The 12,491-nt window shown below is 38.9% G+C and overlaps 1 protein-coding gene across 1 annotated transcript in view; it reads right to left on the minus strand.

Annotated features, from left to right (window-relative positions):
* Window positions 1-213: 213 nt before the first annotated feature.
* poln (polymerase (DNA directed) nu) overlaps window positions 214-12,491 on the minus strand; it is a 93,873-nt gene continuing 81,595 nt past the window's right edge. The window contains exons 26-30 of the mRNA XM_035947444.2: window positions 9,231-9,383; window positions 6,591-6,718; window positions 1,382-6,226; window positions 1,196-1,280; window positions 214-1,103 (exon numbers count right to left, since the gene is read on the minus strand). The gene's annotated coding sequence lies outside the window, so the exon portion shown is untranslated. The remainder of the gene's footprint in view (window positions 1,104-1,195; window positions 1,281-1,381; window positions 6,227-6,590; window positions 6,719-9,230; window positions 9,384-12,491) is intronic.

Here is a 12,491-nt window from a genome sequence, read left to right on the forward strand (position 1 = left end):
TTATCTTTAGTAACTACTTTTGTAACTCAGTTAATGTTTCAGTCAAAACTACCGGATTGTACGTAGCAGTAGCAAGCCGCCTGATGTCAGCTTTTCTGGAAAACAAAATATAAAACTAAATAATAGTAGAGATACAGAAATTTCTACTAGACAGGTTTTGGAATATATAAAGAAAAACGCAGGACACAAAAAAAGAATAAAAAACACAAAAGATGCTATTGAAACTGAGAAAAACCTTTTATTTCATGCGGTCACAAGTCTTTACTTCCCTTTACTGTAATGATGAGTATGATCCCTGTAGTGTTGTCTCACTGCAGAGACAGAGCAGATAAACATGCACATGAATTTATGGATACGATGCATTTCTCAGACACTCTGGAGGAAAAGAGGCTGACATGTTCCTCACCCTGTGGTCTGTATGTTGTGTTCTCTGGAAGGTCAGAGTTTTCTATGGGATGTTCAGTTGTACATCATCGTTTTGGGCGATAACTCTGTCTTCCTTAACATTTAAGAAGACAAACAGATCAGATGAGAGGTGCATATTGTGACCACAGAATATTTGACAGACGGCTGTGTGACACATGGTCAAGTTATATATTAAAAATAAAACAAGATGTGGTGATCACTGACTGAGGAACATTCAGATCCCTCTCTCGCAAATAAACCTCTCAATTAAACAAACTGTGGCTTGACTTATTGCAGTTACTCACAGCAGACAAAGAAAATTCTTTCACTAACACTTTCATAATAAAAACAGACACAGCAAATGGCCATGAGCTGGAATCAAGCCAAGGCTGCCTCATCTTCTCCATCGAGATCCAACAGCATCAACATGAGCATGTCGTCTTCACACTCCGTCATAAACTCATCTTCAGAAGCATTTCCCTGGAGCACTTCATTTTTGAACGCCTTCTTCATAAACTCCTCATCTTCCAAAGCATCTGCGTTGAGCACATCATCTCCCAGCTCTTTGTTCATGAGCGCCTCATCTTGCAAAGCGTCCATCTCGGGCTCTTCCATGTCATTCTTTGGCTTTTCAGCTACAACCGCATCCTGCTTTGGCTCATCAGCAATGACTTCTTCCGTGTTGGCAGGATCAGAAGCTGTGAGGGTTAAGACGGGTTGAAAATAACATTTTGGTAGATACTGACAACTGAAATGACACATGTACATCATATCTAAATCAAGAACTTACCTTGAGTAGGATTGTTTTGTGCTGGTGCTGCACTGATCACAGCCACAAAAGCAAAGACCAAGAACACAACTTGGCGCCTCATATTCTGAAAGAAAAGATACAAAAAATATGCTGAAATGCTCTTTATATATTTAGCAGCTAATTATGTTGGATATGTGTAAAGAAAAATAACAGTATTGCACTCACCTTTAGTTTGCAGTCCTTGTCAAGTGTAAATAATGTTGACAGGATCCACTGGAATTGGGAAAACTGACTTTCTGGCTGGTTTCACAAATATATGCACTTCTGAGTTGAGTATATTTATGTGATGTTTGCACTGTGGCTGTAGCTCATCCAATGAAAACTTTCCACACTCTGCTACTTTGTGAGAAACAGCACTGCGTATGGACACATTGTCACACCAAGAACAGTTCTGTATTTGATTTTGCTTTTGTTCACTGATGTCAAACACTGATGAGACAATCGGCGGCGAAAATGGGAAGAAGCCCACTGGAGCTGAGCTCATCCAAATCTTATCATTTCAATCAGAGCAAAATAAGATAATAGATAAAGAGCTTTACAGTGAAAAGGGGCTCAACAAATAATCAGTGTCAAATTTAAAACGCTGAAAATGATTATGTGCTACATTTGACTCAGATTCTAAATTGTGCTGTTTTACAAATTGATGCTATTCTTTGTGTTGCAGTCACACTTTTGATGCTATCTCACCTTCATGTATTAAATCTATTACTCTGTGACACTAAACTAAAACTTGACAAATCTAATCGCAATAGTTTTTTAAACAAAACTTTCAACCCCACAAACAAAGGCAGTGAGTTAACAATGTGCTCCTTGACCATAGAAGTAATGCCAGGATGTCACTGTGGGTTTAAAGCTTATGTAAAAACAAACAAATGCACCGTTAATCCATTCATTACAGTTTTGCTGTTTGACTTTTGCTTTTGGGAAGGCCAATAAAGACATAATCATTCAATCTCTTCTATAAACAAGATCTCTTTTATTGCAGCCTCAGTAGTTGAAAGTCTGGACAAACCAAAAACTTAACAGGACTGTTGAGGCTGTTTGCTTCAAGACTCTTGAGTGGACAATCAGTGTTTCTGGGAGAGGTTTAGCAAATTCGGGGTTGGCGGTGATTTCGATTGCTATATGAATTTAGATGAGATCAGGTTGTAGACAGTCCAATAGAGCTGGCTGAGTGCGTTCATATTTATGTCCCCTTCAGCTGCCAGGAAGACTCAAATTAATAAAAGACAATTTTTAACAACCGAGTCACAAAGTAGCAGATAAATCAGACGAGATTTTAAAATCTCAATAAAACCAGTATCCTCTAGGGAAAGGTTAAAATATTAATAAAAGAAAATAGACAGTTGAAAAGAAATCACTACTCGAGTAAAAACAGGAAAGGCTCCCCAATAAAAGTATGCTTTAAAAAGGGAGATGTCACTGACTGTTCCAAACTGATTTTGATTAAATCTAAATATTTCATTGTGATTTCCACTGAAAACAAAAGTGAAATAATTATACCACTTTACAGGATTTGAAGTGTGCTGTTAGAAAGTTGGGGGTTTAGGGGCAACATAACAAAATTAAAGTATCCTAAGCTGAATTCTTTCAATGCTGGCTGAGAAACAACATGGAGTTACATTGAAATCCTAAAATATTTTGATGCTAAAGTAGCTTAAATATCTCACTTTAAAAGGTGTACAAGTTTCAGTGATACTGACAATCAGTTATTGAATTAATTCACTGAAACATTCAATAAAGTAATTAGCTTTTCATATCCCAGTTTATGTTGTTTTTAACTGTCAGTTCCTCATTTTTTGTCTGTCTTCCTCAACTGTGACTTAATTTCAACTGTATTGACTTCTTTTGTCAGAAACTAGTTTTTCATCCCTCTTTTTTCAGATATTTGTTTTTCAACAGTTAGTCTCCTTTGGCTGAGCCCCGAGGGTCAGACAAATAAAGTAATGTGTCTCTAAGAAGGAAGAAACAAATATTTACTCTTGAGTTTCTGCTGAGTATATTTGGTCAGTCGCTGTATTGGGACCATAGGACGTATCTTATGAAATGTTTCCATGTCTTTTGTAAGTCATTTAACACACAATGCTCCAAGGCATCAGAAACAATGTGGATGATGAGGGGTTGAATATGTCATTACAGTTAAAGTACTGGACTCACTTTTAGGGTATATCATATACCATAAAACTCCAACAGTATAGTTTTACAGTATCGACCAGGAAGAAAATATTGTCAGAGGACGGCTGAACTAAACTGTTGCACAACTAGAACAGTAGGCCATAAAATACAATAACTAGAACATATATCTACATAAAAGACAAATATATATAAAGAGCAAAATGTCACAACACAATAGATGAAGTCAAGCTTTTGTTGAATCAAATGCCAAGAGAAGAGGGGGGTCTTTAGCAGTGGTTTAAAAGGTTTTACTCTGAGCAGTTGTTTCATGAAAATGGTAAAGTGTTCCAGAGTTTAGACACACCTACAATGAATGCTCAATCTTCTCTGTTTTTGTGACTAGATGTCAGAAAATCCAAGAAGATCTGGTTGGCGCTATAACTGCAGTGTGATCATGCAAGAGTTCTGCTCATTAAGGTGGTGTCAGCCCATTAAAATATTAAAAAAGAAATAATCGCATCTTAAAATTAATCCTGAAACTGACAGGAAGCGAGTGAAGAAGGCCAGTGTTCGTGTTATATGATCACGCATTCTTATTCCTGTTAAAAGACGAGCAGCTGCATTTTATAGCAGCTGCAGATGCTGAAGAGGCGACGGCCTGACACTCACAAGGAGTTACAAAAGAATAGAAGAGAAATAAGAGAGGATATGCAGTGCCTATAGAAGAGCTTGAAGGGTGCGAATACTAATGCAATCACTTATTCTACATTTGATATTTTTACTGCAATGACATTATTTTGTAGAAATCTGTTTTCACTCTGACAAGAAAGGGCCATTTTTTGTAATTGCTTGTCAAAAAAGCCAAATTAAATTCACGAATGCGTCAGTGAAATGAGAAAACTTCCAAGGAGTGTGAATACTTTTTAAAGGCACTGTGGTGCATGAATAACTTTTTCAAAGCGTTTGGGAGAGAGACAGGCCTTCACCTTGGCGAAAAGTCTTAACTGAAAAAGTCGTCTTTCAAAACTGAAGGAGCTGTCGCAGATCACTCCAAAGTGCCAAGAGCGTTTTCAGGGTCGCCCAAAAGATCGTGACCAGACATAACAGTCTGAGAAAGTTTAGATCCACCTAGATTTTAATATGAGTGAGTTCATATTTAAATCATTTAAACGGCTCATGCACATACACAGAGTTACATGACGTCCTCAGATCTAATGAAAACCTGGCCCAGCAATAAATCCTGTCACTGTGAAGCGTACACCGCTCAGTTTCTGGTGACACTATCATCTAGGTGATAAATTAACTCTAGAGTAATTATTTAGTGATGGTGCGATATGATTTACAGAAAGGTGTGACTGATTTTTATGTACCAAGAAGTGCCTCCTGAATTCCTTAATGGCAGAAATATTGACCATAGCAAAAACATGAATTACTCAGTGCATATATAAAAGTGTAGAGTTTGTTCATTTAGATACATTTTATTGCCACAATAAAAACGAGATGTAATATCGAGTCTTCTGCTGACTAATAGTAGTCATAAATGCTACTGCAGAAGTCGTTGCTGCTGCTACTTCTGTTGCATCAAAAGCTTTTTCTAAAACCTTCACCAAGCGATCACACCATCTTATTTTCAGGAAGCACTGAGGACTGGAATTTAAATGTTAAAAGCAGTGCTTTGACAAACCTTTGTTTGCCTTACACCTGCTGCTGCAGCAGTAGCTGAGCTATAAGCTAAAGAGTCAGTCCAGCATGAAGCTGGTTGGTCCCTGAAACTGATGCAACAATATGTTAAACATATTAAGAGTAGCCCTCAGTACCTCACCTATTAAGGTAGGAATTTAATAAAACCATTGAAAACACAGCTGAACATTAAAAAAAAGACTGACAAAACTTTGGCCCTGCAATTAAATAATGAATTAATGTGATGTTTAACAGAATATTACCCTTTAGTATTTCACCTTGAAATTTGTAGAAGGTGCAGAAATAGGGTAAAAACTATTTAATGCAGAGTAGAACTGATTCTGACATCCAGTTACCTCCAGGGTGAACCTGTCCAGCTCCATTTCAACTTTCTCCACGTGAAACACTCTTATTTCAGTTCAGTTTTGATATACTGTGCCATAAAGTCAAAATAAAAGTGAGTTATAGACTTTGCCAACAAAAGCATGGGCAAAGAGTACTGACTTTTGGATGAGTGGCGTGTTATCTCTTTGCAAGCATCCTAATATCATGTCAAATATCAACTCTTGTACGGAGTTTAGACTTGCTTTACTGGTTGGAAAAAACAAAACATCCCCTTCAACCTCAAGGTCAAGAATCGACATGTCCCTCAACAACAGATCGTGTTTATGAGACATCCAAAGGTCAACGTCATCCATAGCAACGAGGTCAAAAGGAGTTCTTCTCATTTCCGTCCATTATTCAGGGCTGCTTTTAGCAGCTTCATGAGTATCCAGTGGGATTCTTAGCTATGAAATTTAGTGTCTACTGGGAGAATAAGTGGCAATAAGATAAATTACTAAAGGAAGATCATGTCTCAGAAACTACTTCAAAGCTTCTGAGCTGTGACCACAAGAGGGAGACAGACCTCTGGTAAGTCAGAACTCAGTCATAAAACAAAGCACACAGAGACACACATGTGAAAGCTACTAAAAGGTTGAAGCAGTCATTATATACCTTAAATTTAATGGACTGAACTAACTGTCCAGCATGAATACACATGTACACATGTTCTATAATAAGAGAAAGATTATATTCATTATTTTTGTTTCCCTGCTCCTTTGCCTGTTTACAGTTTGACAACTTTCTATTTGTTTGATCTTCTGACCTGTTTGGTTGGATGTTGTTTCCCTCATCAGGTAGAGGTAACTGGTGAGCAGAGCTGACTGGGACCACCTGAGCAAAATAAAGATAGCCATTATAAACACACCAGTCTGCTTGTGGAGACTCATTCTGTGTGATTTGTTTGGTTTCTTTTTGCATTTTCCCACCAAACTGTATTGCTTGTTGCAATTAAATGACTGCTTTCTTGATAAATCTGCTAATTTAAGTGAAATTTTGGAGTCTTTAGCTAAATAAAACTGTCTGTAGTTTAGGGGACTGAGGGGCAGCACAACAGGTACATTCCAAAATCTGTGCGGACATAGTGTTAGTGTAACCACAAAGTTAGATAAAAAATAATAAAGAAATAAGTAACATTATTACTGAAATCCAAAACTAATACTTCTTATGAATGAGTTTGCAGTTATTGGCCACCTACCATAATGAACAACCAAATCACTCTCCCTTTCCCATGAGCGGACATGAAAACCTGGATCAGTGTCATGGCACACGACATCCTGAAGACAGAAGTTCACCAGTGCAGGCCGACATTCAGAAGATCCCGTCCTAGTGACCAAGACAAAAGAAGCCAAATAATGGAGAAAATGAAGGAAAGAATGACAGCTCCTCATCACTAGTAGGGTGTCACACAAAGAACCTGTCAAACTGGCCCGAAACATCAACACTTGACATGCCATGACATCTACACTTATTTACAAGACACTGACTAGACCAACCAGCCATGATGCTCTCTACCTAATCAGGATAACCTCCAGCCCTGAGGTCCACAGCTTCCTTGGCTGCCACTCAGACAAGGTCAAAGCCAACTACAAGCTGCTACTTGGAGCACTGATAAAAGAATGTGTTCATCTAGAATGAGAACATAGGTTGATCATCGCACTAAATATAAAGCAGGGCAGAAAAGAAACTCCTCAAGCCTACTATAGTGTCTTCACAAATCCTACTTTCGGCGTAGAAATGAACCAGAGATGGAAGAAGACAAAGTCGTCAAGACTCTTTTTCTGCAGAACCTCCACCCATCCCTGAGCCACTACCTGGATGTAACATGCTGCCCTAAAACCATGATGAGCCAACAACAGAGACTTCAAGGGTGATCAAAAACTCCCAGAAGGTGAAGACATCATCAACGACGATACCACCGTGACCAAAGTGGAATTATAAACCCGCTTTTAAGAGGGACAATCAAAGAAAAATGGATAGCCAGGAGATTCTCAAGCTGCTGGAAGATTACTTGGAGCAGAGTCCACCAAGCAGATCCAGAAAGTCCCAAAGCAACCACCATTATGGGAAGCAGGAAAAGCACACTCACCACCATAATCATCAACCTTTAGTGTTGCCCACACTTGCTGAAGACCACTGAAGTGACTGTTGCACACTCACAAAAAAATTACTGTCCCTAAGAGAACTGTCTACAATAAAAGAAGTTGAAAAAAATCAGTTGTCCTATTACCAGAAGAAAGCAGAAATGTTTCCAACTAGAAGTCTCCCCAGAAGAAAAACAAGTGGGGGGACAAAATCTAAAAGTCCAGCTGTTGTGACAAGCGAGGGAACAAAATGTTCCCTCAACATAGAGAAAGTCTATTTCACCCTCTGAAACCAGGAGCTTATATTTGGAAACTTAATCATCTAAGGAACTGCATCAAGATGCGTCTAATTGAAAGCACATATGACATCCCACCTAATAACCAATTACCTCATCACAGAGCCTGAGCTGCCCAGCTCTTAGAAAACCTGAAATTTCAGCCGAAACATGAAAGTACCAAACTTGGCTGATTAGACAAGTGGTGTCATTGGGCTTGCCCCTGCTTCCTTTTGTTGTTTTAGTTTGTTGTTTTCTGGTGGATAACTGGGGTGATCACGTGTGTCTGGGGAACAATGAAGATGAACAGGTGAAGATAGACAGAAAATGTCTCGCTAGTTGGAATAGGTATCAGGGGAGTTCTGTTTTTTTTGTTGTTCCCAGGAATGACATTATATACTCAAATTGAGATAAAACCCTAAAAGGTTTATGCTTATGTATACACTTTTTATATTCTCTCAGGAACCGTATGAGATAAACATATGTTTGATATAATTTTAGTCACTTGTCTTTTTACATGCTTTTCTATAATTTAAGTTGTGCTTTTGTTTTGCTGTATTTTACGTAATTTGGGCTTCTTAAGTTAACAGCACAAACATTTCTTTGTAAGTCCAAGCTTTGACTTTACTTCGGCACACTTTTCCAACACAACTATGCAAAGTTGCTGTCCCTTTTCTACATTTCTGAACCAACTTATCCAGCAGATTTTCACAGCTACACATCCTGCAGCGGCCTCCCTCTGCTTCCTACAAAAACTATGCAAGCATCATCTTCTTTTTGCTAAATGAGTGAATTTAGAAATTACAATTGGCTCCTCAATGCCAAAAATGATTCTAAATTGATCACCGCTCTACCAACTGCCTCCAGTGATGATCATCATTAATTAACTAGTTTGTTTACTTATATTCATTCATTCATTCACTGTCTGTTGTCACGCCACTGTTGTTTATTGTTTGGCTGTAGCAGTAGCTAATGAATGTTTGTGTATAATTATCATCAGGTCTACTGTGTATTTCTTTGTTTGGGAGTTGGAGGTTAATGAAATCAGGGTTCACAACTTTTGCTTATGAGACTGATCAATACAAGTGGATTTGATAACTTATTAATATTCAAACTGGAGTATTAGAAATGAATCCCTGAATTTATATTTGGTGGTGCCCCTGATTGTAAACGAGTGCAGTTTTATTCAAAAAGTGTAGATACACTACATGTCTAAAGATGTGGCGTGGCCGCATGAGGCTATTCCATTAATGCATTATTAAAATGAAGAAATATTTGAAATCATATAGGAGGACATCCGCTAATTGCAACAAGAAGCAATTCAAGGATTGTCCAAAGAAGTGGTGCAATATAGATGTTATATTTTAGGATTCATTTACTGCAATTTACTTTTTGGGTATTGTAAATCAAATCACCATTACAAAGAGCCTACGTTGCTTAGATTGCAGCTGAAAAAACAAGAAAGGTAAGAGCACCAACCTGGTGTAAGCTGCACACTGTGGGCTGTGCTGCAGCCTTAAACTTGTGAGCAGAGTGCTGCCAGGCTGTCTAGTAGCTGGAAGGAGTCAGAGGTCACGACAGGAGCAGAGGCAGCCGTGGCATGATGCGACCTTTGGAGGGGGTTTTCCTGAGCTGCAAGGAAACACAAAGAGTCAGAGGTCACATACAAGATTATTAGAACACTATGTGAGGCTCCGAGTGGGGGGATTTTCAACTGGTCTGTTAATGTGGAGAGCCAATGAGGAGCAAGGCCAGCAGTGTTTGAGGACACATTAGCTTGTAGTTTATTTATTTATAGCCACACAAGACATAAAACCCTAAAAGATTAATGTCAGTTAGTTGGTCTGTCAGTCCAACGCCTTGATCCAGAGTGAAATAAGTATTAGCTGGATTAACATGAGATTTGGGTCTTGTTTTTGTGGAACACTAATTACGCAGATTATTACTGTGTAATTTTTTACTATTAATGCAGAACATAGGATCAACACAGCTTTACCAACAAATACTGAGTGAAGTTTGACTGTTGAATCATCTATTCGGGAGAAAGAAAAGGAAACAAAATAGTCATTTTTTTTTTGGAAGCCTAATAACAAACTATATATTTCTACTCCATCAACATTTATGGATGAATAGACTGACTCCATAAATGTAGACTGAGGATATATTTCACATAGCTGTCTCCTCTCCTTTCGCCATCTACATGCCAATATTCTACCAATCAATATTTTGAGGGGACACTATTTGCATCCTTCACTTAGCTCCGCCCAATATTATTTTGATTGGTTTAAGGAAATACAAACAAGCCAAAGAGTTTCTTTCATCTGTATCAGAGTGAAAATGAGCTGCAGCCAGACCATGATACAATTTATTTCTAGATTACAGCACCTTTAGGCTATATATTACATGTATTGTAAGCCAATGGGGTGTTTGAAACATTTTGACCACTCTACTGAAGATCCATCAACACACTTCTCACACAAACAACATGAAATTGGAGTGTTCATCAGGCTTTTAACTGTAGAGAGTTCACAGCATAATTTAACATGAGACAAGCATTCATCTCTCTGTTGTGCTTGAACTCAGATGAAATATAAACCATAGGCTGCTTTTGTGTGTCGGTCAAGAGTGTTGACTGTCCCTTTGATGAAAACACTGAAGGGTATCATCACATTTGTAATGCAACCATTATATCGCCAACGTTGCTGCTTTGAATTGCACTGTTTTACGTGAACCAGATCTGAAAATGTAAACTCAGAGTCATGGTTTGTTGCGAATTCTGTACAAACAGCATCACCTTCACCAAAAATGGTAAGCAATTTTTTTTTGGTGCATTCTTGCAATTTGAAAACCCGTGACGAAACTACACTAGTCACACAGTAAAAACAATAATCTGTATTTTTATCCTCACTGGAGGAAGCACCAGGTTTAAGTACAAGCTTCTCAGTGACTGGTCTGTCAAAAGTATAATTTCTGCAAAACAAACACCTGCTGCTCTCATGACAGGTCTGAAAACACATTACAATTGTTAGTGGCTTTAAGGTACAACCTGGGACTGTTTTGGCCCACAGGGACTCACACATACACTATAATGACAAAAGGATTGGGACGCCCCCTTCCAACAACTGAATTCAGGTGTTCCAATCACTTCAATGGCCAGAGGTGTATAAAATCAAGCAGCTAGGCATGCAGACTGCTTCTACAAACTTTTGTGAAAAAATGTGTCCCTCTCAGGAGCTCCGTGAATTCGAGAGTGGTACCATGATAGGTTGCTACCTGCGCAGTAAGTCCATTCATGAAATTTCCTTGAGTATTAAAACAAAGAAGTAATATGGAATAACTGCAACTCAACCACAAAGTGGTAGGCCACGTTAAATCACAGAGTCTGGTCAGCGGATGCTGAGGTGCACAGTGCGCAGAAATCAGCAACTTTCTGCAGTCAGTAGCTACAGACCTCCAAACGTCATGTGTCCTTCAGATTAGCTCAAGAACAGTATAGAGAATTTCATGGAATGTGTTTCCATTGCCAAGTAGCTGCATTCAAGCCTTAATCACTAAGTGCAGTGCAATGCAAAGCGTCGGATGCAGTGGTGTTAAGTACACCACCACTGGACTCTACAGCAGTGGAGACATGATCTCTGGAGTGACGAATCAAGCTTCTCTGTCTGGCAATCCAATGGACCAGTCTGGCTTTGGCAGCTGCTGGGACTGCATTTGGCACAATACAGTACTTGCCTGACTGTATTGTGCCAAATGTAAAGATTGGTGGAGGGGGGATTATGGTGTGGAGTTGTTTTTCAAGGGTTGGGCTTGGCCACTTAGTCCCAGTGAAAGGAACTCTGAATGCTTCAGCATACCAAGACATTTTGGACAGTTCTATGCTCCCAAATTTGTGGGAACAGTTTGGAGATGACCCCTTCCTCTTCCAACATGACTGTGCACCTGTGCACAAAGTAAGGTCAATGAAGACATGGATGAGCGAGTTTGCTGTCGGGTCCTGACCTCAACCCCATAGAACACCTTTGGGATGAATTAGAGTGGAGACCTAGAGCCAGGCCTTCTGGTCCAACATCAGTGTGTGACCTCACAAATATGCTTCTTGAAGAAATGGTCAAAAATTCCCATAAACACACTCCTAAACCTTGTGGAAAGCCTTCCCAGAAAAGTTGAGGCTGTTATAGCTGCAAAGGATGGGCCAACTCTATATTAAACCCTACGGATTAAGAATGCAATGTCATTAAAGTTCATGTGCATGTAAAGGCAGACGTTGCAATAGATGTGGCAATATAGTGTATAAACAAACAATCTCAACTGCATTTTATTCTCCTCGTGACTGTTATATTTGATTGAATTCTGTTTCTCAGTGCTTGATGTGAAGGGCTTTGAGGAAAAATAAAAACCAGACAATAGGAAAAAAACAGTTTGGATGTTATGTCTTCAGTGTTGCAACAGATTGCAAGAAATGGTAAAATGGGGGCGATAATATGAAATGTACATTTGGAAATATCATAAATACGTATTTCTATTGTATTTTATTGATTCATTTGCGTGTTGTCATAGAAACAGCCGTTTGGATGTTGTGATTACAACTTTGCTTTCAAATCATGGTTCCAACATTACCTACTAGTACTTGAAGGCAGCGCTAACCTGAGTCAAATGAAAAGAACCACTGCGCATGCTCCGAGCATCCTCCACCCGGTCGGCATGGTGAGATTCGCTGCTGAGGAGGTGTTGGTGCATAGA

The sequence above is a fragment of the Amphiprion ocellaris genome, chromosome 23 (genome assembly GCF_022539595.1).
Source record: "Amphiprion ocellaris isolate individual 3 ecotype Okinawa chromosome 23, ASM2253959v1, whole genome shotgun sequence".
Classification (NCBI taxonomy): domain Eukaryota; kingdom Metazoa; phylum Chordata; class Actinopteri; family Pomacentridae; genus Amphiprion; species Amphiprion ocellaris.